The sequence below is a fragment of the Monodelphis domestica genome, chromosome 2 (genome assembly GCF_027887165.1).
Source record: "Monodelphis domestica isolate mMonDom1 chromosome 2, mMonDom1.pri, whole genome shotgun sequence".
Lineage (NCBI taxonomy): Eukaryota > Metazoa > Chordata > Mammalia > Didelphimorphia > Didelphidae > Monodelphis > Monodelphis domestica.
In genome coordinates, this window is record NC_077228.1 from 26,153,378 (window position 1) to 26,165,667 (window position 12,290).

At 40.9% G+C, this 12,290-nt stretch overlaps 1 long non-coding RNA gene across 1 annotated transcript in view; it reads right to left on the reverse strand.

Moving 5' to 3' along the window:
* The window catches only part of LOC130457052 (uncharacterized), a 30,051-nt gene that overhangs the window by 16,914 nt on the left and 847 nt on the right, over window positions 1-12,290 (reverse strand). The window contains exon 2 of the long non-coding RNA XR_008916037.1: window positions 4,706-4,794. This is a non-coding gene — a long non-coding RNA (uncharacterized LOC130457052). The remainder of the gene's footprint in view (window positions 1-4,705; window positions 4,795-12,290) is intronic.

Sequence of the window (12,290 nt, forward strand, 5' to 3'; positions counted from 1 at the left end):
TGAATTACAATTGCTCAGAAATTGACAGTGCTTTATACCACTGGAGAAAACACATTTGACACTTCACATTCTGGCATTGTCTTTCCCCCTACTGATGCCAACCTGCTTTTCCAACACTTTATCTCCTCCCTGCCTCACAAATGTACATCCATGTATCCCTTCTTTTCCAACTACACTGACTTGCTTGTTACTCTCTTGAACATGCCAAGTGCCACCCCACCTCCTTACCTTTGTCCATCCCCCTCTAGGTATGCCCTTTCCATTTCCTCTTTGATTAAATCTGACTCAAAGGTTCAAATCATGGCATGACTCCAGGAAGGAGCACTTCCTACCCTTCCTTCCCATTCCACCAAATTGAAGCCCTTGCTGGTCACTTCCTCTGACTTTTCCCGTCTGTGGCAGTATCGGTCACTGATCCCTCGTTGCCTCGAAGTGTTCTACAATCATTATGCTCTGCCTTCCCCACTAATCTTTCGCCTCTTTAAAGGGCAATAGCACTCCTTTAGTTATCACAGTACCATCCCCTCTCCAAGTCTACACAGCACAGGACCCTGCACATCTTTGTCAATGACCTGAAAGGCGAATCATCCACAGAATACTTGTCAAAATCTGAGGACCACTAAGGCATGATATGGCATAATTGAAACCCCAAACCACCTTAATACTTCAGAACAATAAGCTGACTCTCATATGGTAAAATCTATAAAGAGGTGAAGAGGAGACAAGTTGGTATGGAAGAAAGAGCATGGGATTGGGATTTAGGAGACTGGAGTTCTTGCTCCAATTCTGTCATTAATATACTGTGTGACCTTGGAATAGTCACCTATCCTCTCTAGCCTCAATTTCTTCAGCTAGAACATAAAGGGATTGGACAAAGGATCTCAAAAGTCCTTTGAATACTGATATTCTATGGTTTGATAAATGGGAATAAAAAGTCCTATATTTATACTCAGAGAATCAATGGCACAAACAGTGATGGGATTGATGCCCAATTTATTAACCAATAGGCAGTGACTTGACGTTGTTTAAATTTAATTAAGTTATTACTGTGCGCTAGACACTGCCCTAAGAAGGGATACAAAACAGTTCCTGCCTTCAACAAATTTACATTTAACGGGGGAGACAACAGCAGTCACCAGTGTGATATAACTGCTAAAAGAGCCAATGGGGCTCTTAATAGAAGTCTGTTGTCTGAAAAAGGAGATGCAATGGTACACAGAGGATCCTCGACCGACCTAGAGCTGAATGGAACAACAGCAGCCATGTAATCCAGCTCCCTTGTCTTACGGACAAAGAAATTGAGGTCCAGGGAAGGGGATTCATCCAAGCTTACACAGGTGGTGAGAATTAGAAGTAAGATGTGAACCCAAGTCTTCTGACTCCCCAGTTCTTGTTTATTCTTCTGTACCACACTGATGACAAAGGATTCAGTAAGGAACCAGCAAGCATTCATTAATAGATACCTACACTGAGCCAGGTGCTGGGAGTTGAGTACACACTATATGAAATAATCCTGTCTCATGAGGAGACAACAACTCCCTATGTAAGTATAGCATATACAGCACAGAGTGAATAAATATAAGGTAGTTATGTACAAGGTGGGAAGAAAGGCAAACAACACAGTGTGGGTGGTGCTGAGAATTGGCCCAAGCCTTCTGCAAAACAATTTAGAATTATATATATTTTTTAAAAGTGACTAAAACGTTCGCACCTTTTGACCTGAAGATCCCATTGCCAAGCATAACCCCCAAGGAAGCCAAAGAAAGACTTTATTGCAAAATACACGCCAAAACACTCATCATCAAACTCTTTGTAGGAGCAAAGAGCTAGAAACAAAGAAGGTACCCATCAGTTGTGGGGTAGCTAGACACATTGTGGTACATAAATGAATTGGATGAAATTGATGCACAATGAATGCAGGTCCTACTGCCCTCTCGGCAGTGATTAGACCATATCGAGGGTGGTGTCCAGTGCTGATCACTCCCAGTGTAGGGCCATTGGCAAACTAGAAAGTGCCCAAAGGAAGGCAACTCAAACTCAGGTAATCCTAAGAACTATTGAGGCAATTTAGAATGCTTAACCTAGTGAAGACAAGGCTTGGGAATTAAAGGGGCATGATTACTATCTCCATGTATTTGATGGACTATCATAGGAAAAAGGGGAAGGATTGATTCTGCATGGCTCTGGATGGCAGAACTAGGTACAACTCTTGGAAGTTAGAGAGAAGGAGGGGCAGTATATGGAACTCGCTGAATAATTAGACCCAGGGATTAATGATTTATAGGACAATCTAAGGACTATTTCTAGTGCAGTGCCACAGTGCTCTGCCCTTGACCTTATTCCACTCAATATTTTTTATCAATGTATTGGATGAAGCTATATATCAAATAATTCTATGTGGGAAACAACTAGAAGACCAGTCTGATTGGATCAGAGAACCCAGGAAGGGGAATAATAGGAAATAAAACTAGAAAGGCAGGTAGGAGTCAGACTACAGAGGACTTTAAATGCCAGATGGAAGAGTTTATATTTTGTTTCAGAAACAATAGGGATCCCCTGAAGATTCTTGAGTAAGAGAATAACATAGTAAGATCTATATTTTAAGAATATCAATTTGACAGTTGTGGCAGGATGGACTGGAGAAGGAGAATACTGATAGAAGGGACACTAATTAGAAAGCAAGTACAAAAGTCCAGGCAAGAGGTAATGAATATATAAACTAGAGTGGAGGCTGTGTAAATGGAGAAAAGGAAATAGATGCAAGAGATGTTGTAAAAATAGATTTGGCAAGTGATAGGATAGGAAGAACAAGTGAAAGTCAAGAGATGGAGATGATTTCATGGTGAGTGACACCTGGGTGATGGGGAAGATGATGGTGGGTAGCAAAGTTTGGAAAAGGGGCAAATTGTGGGATGAGGGGAAGATAGTTCATAAACATTAAGTACCTACTATGTGCCAGATGTTGTGCTAAGTCCAGAGGATACAAAGAAAAGCAAAAAACATCCTTCAGGAACTTAGTCTAAAGGGAGAGACAAAATGAAAACAATTATGTACAAGCAAGCTATAACAGGATAAGTTGGAGTTAGTCAACAAAGGCAGGGCCCTAGAATAAAGGAAAATCACAAAAAGCTTTTTATAATGGGTGGAATTTTAGCTGGGACTTGATGAAGGCCAAGAAAGCCAAGAGACTGGGATGAGGAGGGAAAGTATTTAGTCATGGAGGTCAACCAGTAGAAGTACTCAGAGTCAGGATGACAGATTTTGTGTTGGGTGTAGTGAGTTTAAGATACCAGGCGGTTGGCCATGAAAGACTGGAGCAAGATATATACAAATGAATTTGGGAACTATTTGCATAAAGATTGATAATTGAGCACCCTATTCCTTTGGGCTATAGCCTAGTCCTGCCAGAAGGGAGTCAACCAGAAGGGAGGAGGGAGGAAACAAGCAAACAACTGTGTACAAACAAGCTATATACTAACTAAGTAAGATGAAGGCAATCACAGAAGGAAAGCACCAGAATTAAGGGGGATCAGGAAAGGCTTGTTGCAGAAGGCAAGATTTTAGCCTGGTCTTAATGGAAACCAGGAAGGTCAAAGGATAGAGATAAGGAGGGAGAGCATTCTGAGCACCAGGTTCAGTCAGTGAAAATGACCAGACTTGGGAGATAGCATATCCTGTTCAAGGAACAACAAGGAGGCCAGTATCACTGAATCATAGAATCTCTGGGGAAGGGGAACAGAATAGAATATATAAGGTGTAAGAAGATTGAAAATGCGTTTATAGCAGGTTATGAAGAGCTTTAAAAACTCAACGGATTTTACAGTTGATCCTATAGGTAATAGGGAGCCATTTGAATTTATTGAATTAAACAAGAAGGGAGATGGTCAAGCTTCTGCTTTAAGAAGATCATTTTGACAGCTGTGAAGAGGTTAAACTGGTGTAGTTGTGGCAGGCAAACCAACCAGTAGGCTATTGTAATAGTCCAGGTATAAGGAGATGGGAATTCAGACTAGGTTCTTATAACTGTCAAAAAAGAGAAGAGGGAACATATACAAGAGATGTTCCAAAGGTAAAATTGGTTGGCAAGGTATCTAAGAGAGGAAAAGATAGCAAAGGAGTTGGGGTGTGTGTGGGGAATCTCTTTATTAATAGTCTTTCCCTCACTCCCCCAAATGTGACATAAAGAACATTTTTTTGTCACTTAGATGAAATTATTATGGGAATAACCGAGTCATGCATAAAGGACATCCTTTATGAAGTTAGTAGTGCAAGTGGATTCCATGTTAGACACATGAAATAATTGATTGATCTTATGTAGAGAAAAACATTATCCCAATATATTGATTTTTTGCTATTTGAAAAACATTTGACTGGGGAGTCAGTTAATAAATATTTATCAAATGCCTACTATGTGCCAGGCACTAGAGGTCAAAAGAGTTTGACCTAACCATCCACTCAGGGAGAATCAAGGGGATGAAGAATGTCCAATGCTCAGATCATGGCATGCAGTTATAAGGAGAACTTATACATCTTGTACATATATGTATCTCACACAGACTGCCCTTAGGCAATGAGTTGTGTCCAGAATTAAAGAGGAGCAGGAGAGCATTGCCCTTGGAAAATTACAAAGTCTCTTTGATGACACTAAACTTCTCTCTGAAATAGGTATTCATCTTTTAAAATATTATTAGCCCACTTTGCTTACCTGTTTTTCCTTGTTGCAAGGGCGTGTCTTATGGAGATCTTCAATCATTCATTCTGCCAAAAGGCAGAACTAGAAACAATGGGTGGAAGCTGCAGAGAGGCAGATTTTAGTTTGATATAAGGAAACATTTCTTATTATAATCCATGGCTCAGGATTCCCTGGTTCTGGGCTCATACAAACTGAGCACAATCCTGGAGGCTTTCCTAAACTATCACTCTGCTTTGGCTAGTTATTTCCCCCACCTAATATTTACTCTGGGAAACATTTATAGAAATCTTATGTCCAGGATTCTGTAGATGTAGGAAATGGAGTCCCTAGATCCTATAAAAGCGCTCAAGATAACTAATGCTATCAGGTATAGGACAGCTTTTGTTTTCTTCTATATGAAAAGCAGAAAAAGATTTGTAGACTGTAAACAATTATAGAAAACACATAAAGAAGCTTTCAAAATCACATTAACAATCAATACAATTCTTTTCCACTGGGTTCCATTTTCCCACAGGTTCCAGAAGTCCTGGTGAGATTTAGCATCTCTGTAGTTTGCAGTCCTCTTATGCAAGATAAGCCACCCCCTCAGCATAGGACATGCACTGTCACAATTACTCATGGAAACTCTCTCCAAGAGAGATACTGCTCAGAAAATCCCCTTCCTCTGGTTAGAAACCATTATCGCTGAACTCCTGAACTTTGAGTTCCTTGTAAGGAGACTGACTCCCCTATCCAATCAAGATGGACACTTCCCTCAAAAATCTTCCTTCTCTAGCCAGAACTATACTCTAGGAAATGCCTGGGATCTCCCATTCTCCTAACTAGGTGTTAAGGTTTGGGAAGGACACTATCACCTTCTTGGATCGTGTGAATAAGCAAATATGGCTTGTATGTGTCAACCTAGAATACTCCATTATTCCTGCCATTTCTCAAGTCTTAGGACTTGACCTGTTCTCTCTTGACAGTCTCTGACCTGTTCTCAGAAGGAGGAAAAGAAAGCCCCAAAACCCATTTTCAGGTCATGTGGGCTAGTATAAAGATATGCGTGTAGATTTTATTTGTTTCTCCAAAGAAGTCATTATCAATTCCTACACCTCCCCTCACCCTTTCTGACATATATACACCTGCTGGGCTCTTTGGAGAAAAGGTAGAAGGGAAGAGGCAAAGAAGAGGCTCAAAAGGACTGAGAAGTTCTGCCAGTTAAATCAAGATACAGCATAACACTTTCCAACAGAATCCATCTTCCCAAGTATCTAAACCAACCATCTTGAGGAAAGGTCTTGTCACTGAAAGCCAATCCCTATGCCATCTTGAATAGTTTCAGTCACTGAAACTTAATTAATCACTGCCTCCTTAACAGAGCATCAATGGGCATATCCATACTCTCTATGGAGAGAGCTATGAACAATCAGAGGTTCCAATCTTACCTACCAATAAGGCCATCAAATAATTAATTATGACTCTTCAAATGAGCTGCCTCAGAAAGAAACAGGCTCCTTCTTTCTGGAGCCTCAAGTCAAAATTGAATGGACACTCAGGGCTCAAGTCTAGGCTGATGCTTCAACTCCTGGTCCATTTGTCATTGAGATTCGTTTTTAGGGACAGGTTGGGTTAGGTGGCTGTTGCGTCCCTTCCAATTCGAAAATTCTGGCATTCTGTGATACCGAGAGGCAGCAAGGTAACTTGGAGCCAGGACATCTGGGTCCAAATTCTTCCTCCACTACTTCCCATCAGTGTGACCATAAGTGAATCACTTAAATGCTCAAAACTTTAGTTTTCTGATCCAATTATGATGGAGAACAATTTGGAATTATGCCCAAAGAGCTGTAAAATTGTACATGCCCTTTCACCCAGCAAATACCACTATTGGGTCTGTTTCCAAAAGAGATAATTTTATAAAAAGGAAAATTCCAATGAGTATAAAAATATTTATAATGGCTCTTTTTGTGGTAGCAAAGAATAGGGAATGCCTGAATGAGATGTGGTAGATGATTATAATGGAATATCATTGCACCATAATATAAGAAATAATAAGCAGAATGATTTCAGAAAACTTGGGAAGACTTACATGAACTGATGTAAAGTGAAGTGAGCAGAACCAGAACTATCATACATGGTAATAGAAATATTTATGATGAGAAGCTGTGAATGACTTTGCTATTCTCAGCAATATAATAATCCAAGACAATTCTGAAAGACTGATGATGAAAAATACTATCCACTCCCAGAGAAAGAAGTGCTGGAGTCTGAATGCAGATAGAAGCATACTTTTTTTAACTTTGTTTTTCTTGAGTTTTTTCCTTAGTCTGTGTTTTCTTTCACAACATGACCAATATGGAAATATCTTTTGCATGACTACCCATGTGTAATCTATGTAAAATTGCTTGCCTTCTCAATGAGGGTAAAGGAAAAGAAATGGGGAGAGAGAGAGTTTGGAACTCAATTTTTTAAAAAATGGATATTGAAAAATTTTTATGTATAATTATGAAAAGATGAAAAAGTTTAAAAGCTTTATTTTCTCATCCAATGAAAATACTAAAGTATGCACTATCTCACAGGGTTGTTTCTTGGTGAACCCCTTGCAAATTAAAAAAAAAACTATATAGGGATCACATATTAGCAAGGATTTCTGTTCAGGTAGAGATTGGGTTGGATGGCATTTCAGCTCCAAGATTCTGTAACAATGAGGGCTCTTGTATGGGGTAGGAAATTCTGGAATTTTTCTGTTCTGGAATTCTATACTTCTAGAAGGTATTCAATCAATGTTAGCTGAGCATCTAGCAGAGTTGGAAGAGTTACCAATAATAACAATGGCGTACGACATGGGATCCTAGATGGAGAGTTGGAAAAGGCACTCAATCCAACTCCCTCATTTTCCAGATAAGGGAACTGAGGGAGGCCCAGGGAAATGAAACAATTTGCCCAAGATCACACTGGTAGTAAATCCTAATTGGAACTCATCTTGAAGTGGCCCTTGAGATCAGCCCCTTCATGAGACAGATGAGGAAACTGAGACCAAGACAGACTAAGAGCTTGTCCACAGCCACACAGGTAATAAGTGTCAAAGACAAGATTTGAACCCCCAAGCACTCTGGCTCCATTTACCACACTGCTTCCATTTATATAGCATAAGCACTTTACAGATGTCATCTCATCTCATCCTCACAATACTCCCTAAGAAATGGATGCTATCATTATCCCCATTTAACAGAGGAGGAAAATGCGGCAGACAGAAGTGCCCAGGATTCCAAAGCTAATCAATCAGTGGCTAAGGCAGGATTCAAACTCAGGTTTTCCTAACTGCAAGCACAGTGCCAGCTTGATGCACTGGACTGGCAAGAAAGTGAGCAGATGCTGCAGAGGAAAAAAATCAAAGTCATGGCGTTTCTCTAAGAGATGGCACATTTGAGCCACAAACATGGGCCTGCTTAAGAGAAGCAGAGAGGATGAGGGTCTGTGGGGCAGGCTAAAATCAGGGCTCTCAGAAGGGAATAAGACCTTTCCCAACTCATCTCTAAAGGTGAATTCAGATCTACTGTTTAGTCTGTGGGATCCTTGGGGCTGGAAACAGGATGTGAAATCAATCAATCAATCAGTCAGAACTGCCCCTTTTTTTAAGCACCCACCATGTTCCAGGCACTGTGCTAGGGGTTCTGGTGTATGGAGACAAATAGGCAAAGAAAGAAGGGAAGGCACGATTTTAGAAACACTGACCTAGCTTAGAGAAATCACCTATAAGTGTTGTGGCTCCCTCCTGCATACACACATTTTCCTGTTAAAATGTCCTGTCTTGGGGCCAGTGGCTTGGCTCACAGATGAGCTTCAACTCCTGGCAGCTCTGAGTGGAGGGAGGCTCAGACAGCTTGTTCTTGGCAAAGGTGCAGCCCCTTCTTTCTATTATGTATGGCTTTCCTTCCCCAAAAAAGGGAGGAAAAAAAAAAGAATTGTAGTTCTTATAAACACTCAAAGGAAGAATTCTGGTCCTGTCAACAGGCAGTGATTGACTCTAAGAATGAGGCTTCTGCTCTCAATTTGAAAGAAGAGGAACATTGGGACCTTCGTGCTGGCCTGTCAGTTTGGGACAGCTCGGAACGATTTCCCACCCTGCTCAGATGTCAGCAGCTAACACTGTACCGTCCTGGACCATAACCAGGGAGCTAATGACTTTTGTAAACCAGTCGTTTTGAAAGAAGAAGCTTTCAGGGAAGGCAGCTGCACCCCTAAGTCTTCACTCTCTGATCTGAACTACCTGAAAGGGAGGTTTCTCACTGTGCTCATCATTGGCCTGAATTTCGTCCCCGCCCCTTTTGGACAGTGCACTCATAATCAGGATGTATCCGGAGATATGGTTCATATGGAAATTAAACAAAAACAAAAACAGAAGTCTGGCTCAAGCCTCTTTAAGCACTCCAATTCACTTAGCATTACAGCTGTGTATATGTAGGTCTTAGCTCATAGGATCATCTGTCCAGAGCTGGAAGGGCCCTTAGGGGCCATCGAATCCAACCTCATCATCTTACAGATGAGGAAACAGATCCAGAAAGGAACAAAGATGAGCCTAAGGAGGCGACCTTGGGTTCTCAAAGTCTTCAGAGCCTAAGTACATCCTACCAAGCTGGGAAGGTTCCAGGGATCCCCGATCTAGGGACTTTAGATTCCTGAAAATCAGAGGCATCAAATCCAACCCAGAAGAAAATCGAGACCAGAATAAGTTCACTGGCATTCCAACCTAGGTCCTCTGAATCCACATCCCATGTCCTTTCATCTGTCTAGAAGGATCTCAAAGGGAAAGTTTTGCTTCATTTCTATATCCACTACCACCCACTCCCTAGAAAAGGCATGTAAAAGAAGCTTAATAAGTGACAGTGAAAACTGATCTTACCTCTCTACCCCTATATTGTGAAGTTACTTCATCCTTCTACTTGCCCATAATCATTCTTTACTCAAACTCTTGCAATCTAGCTTCCCACCCCTCTCAGAACTACCACTACCTTCCTGAAGCTTCTCCAAAGTCATCCATGACTTTTCATTGACAAATCCATTGGCCTTTCCTCAATCCTCATCCTCCTTAACCTTTTGGCAGCATGTGACATTGCATGGCACTCTATGCTTTGAGAAGCTCTCTCCCCTTTTCAGTTTGGTCTCCCTGGAATCTTCTCCTATTTTTCTGATCATCCTTTCTGTCTCTTTCATTAGCTCAACTTCTTCCTCCTTCCCCCAAATATGAATGTCACTCAAAGTTCTATCTTTGGCCCTCTTCTCCCTGCCTCAAGTTTCTTCCTTTCTAATCAGATCAGATGAAATTGCCAGGCATTTCTTAGGGACCTTCCATGTGCCAGACACTGTGCCTGGAAATACCAAGACAGAAGCAAAACTGATTCTGCCCTCAAGGAGTATGTACTCTAATGAATGGTGCCAGATAGAGCTCAATAAACCACAAATGGGATCATCTCGCAGAATTACAAGATCATTGATTTTGAGCTATAAGGACCCTTAAAACTCCCAGAATCCCAGAATTTGAGAACTGGAAGGGATCTTAGCAGCTACCTAGCCTAACCCATAGCTTGAAGGAATCTCCAATATAATATACCCAACTAATAATCACTGGCCTCTACTCAAAGACCTACCCTCAAGACAACCCATTTCACTTAGGGACACCTCTCATTGTTAAAGAGTTGTTGGATTTTTTTTTCTTTTTCTGATGTCTAGCCTTAGTTGGTCCCTTTCCAAATTCTTGTCCTTGCTTCCAGTTCTGGTTTCTGAAACTCAACAAAACAAGTTGGATCCCTTTTCTGAACAGCCCTGCATATACTTGATGAGAGCAATTCTGTTTTCCTTGAGTCTTCTCTGAGCTAAACAATAGCTAGATTTTATAAAACACTCTCAGGTTTGTAAGAGCACTTGCAAATGTTATCTCATTTGATCCTCACAATAACACTGTGAAATAGGCACTTTTACATTTGCAGGTGAGGAAACTGAGGTTGAGAGAGGTTAATGACTTGCCTAGGATCACATAGAATATGACGCAGGATTCAAATTCTAGTCTTCTGGAATGGGCTAGGTTCAAGACCTTTCCCAATCCTGGTTGCTCTCTCCTGAACACTCTTCAGTTTATTTGAGATGCTTGGACCTGAACAGAGCACTCCAGAAGTGGTCTGACCAGAGCAAAGAATAGTAGGATTCTCACCTTATTCCTGGAAATTATACCTCTCAATCCAGACCAAGGTCCCACTAAAAGACTCAACAGGAGCTTGGAGCCCACTAAAACTCCTAGATCTTTTTTAGACCAACTTGCTCTCTTTCATCTTATACTTGTGAAGTTGGTTTTTTTAGATCCAAGAAAAAGGCTTTAATATTGGTCTCTAATGAATTTCACCTGCCTTGTAGCCCAATGCTCAGGACTGTCAAGATCATTTTGGATACTGATTTTATAATTTGTTGTGTTAGTTATCCCATCCAATCTTGTGTCTTCAGAAAACTGGGTGAGTATGCCACCTCTGCCTTTACCCAAGCCATTGATAAAAATCTCAAAGAGCCCAGAGCCAATAACAGATCCCTGAATCACTCTATCAGCAACCTCCTGCCTAGTTGGCATTGAACCATTGTGTATTCTTTAACCCGTCTGTTCAACCAGGATTTTTAAAATCCATGTAATTCCATTATCATGTAGTTTAGGTGAAGATTATGAAATACTGTATCAAATGCTTTGTCAAAATCTAGATAAACTATCGTCTTCATTAGCCTGATCAACCACTTTAATAAACCTGTAACTAGAAGAAATAAGTCTGGTCTGGCATGATCCACCCTCAGCAAAGCCACAGTCTTTTTCTAATTACCACCCCCTTTGTTCACTACCCTTCTCTTTAGGGATCTGTTCTAGAATTTTCCCAGGAATCAAAGTCAAGCTCACTGGCCTGGAGTTTATGGATTCTAGCATCATAACTTAAAAAAAAGTTAGGATGTTGGCCCTTCTCCAAGTCTGTGGTCTTCTCCCATTTTCCATGATTCAAGTGTCAGTTAATAGTGGTTTAGCAATCACCTCTGCTAAAAGGAGTTCTTTCAGTATTACTCTAAGGTAAAATTCGTCTGGACTGGGCAACCTGAATCCATAAAGGGAAAATAGGTGCTCTCTGACTGCCTCTTTACTTAGGCACTTGGGGACCAATTCCCCCTTAGCCATTAAAAAAAAAAATAACCCTTACCTTCCATCTTAGAATCAACACTGTATATTGGTTCTAGGGCAGAAGAGCATTAAGAGCGAGGCAATGGGGGTGAGTGACTTTCCCAGGGAGCTCTGAAGTGTCTGAGGTCAGGTTTGAACCCAGGACCCCCCATCTCTAGGCCTGGCTATCAATCCACTGAGCCACCCAGCTGCCCCCCATTAGCCATTTTTGTTGTCATTTCTTTTGCAAGTATCATTCTCCTTAGAGAGAAAAGAGAAGCAAAATAAGAATTAAATGTTTCTGACTTCTCTCTCATTAGTTACTGTTATTTCATCCATCACAGGAAACAGTCCTATCTCTTCTTTCAATTTCTTCTTTCCCATAATACAACTTCTTAAAAAAGACACTGACTCTAGTTCTTCTCACCAGCCCTT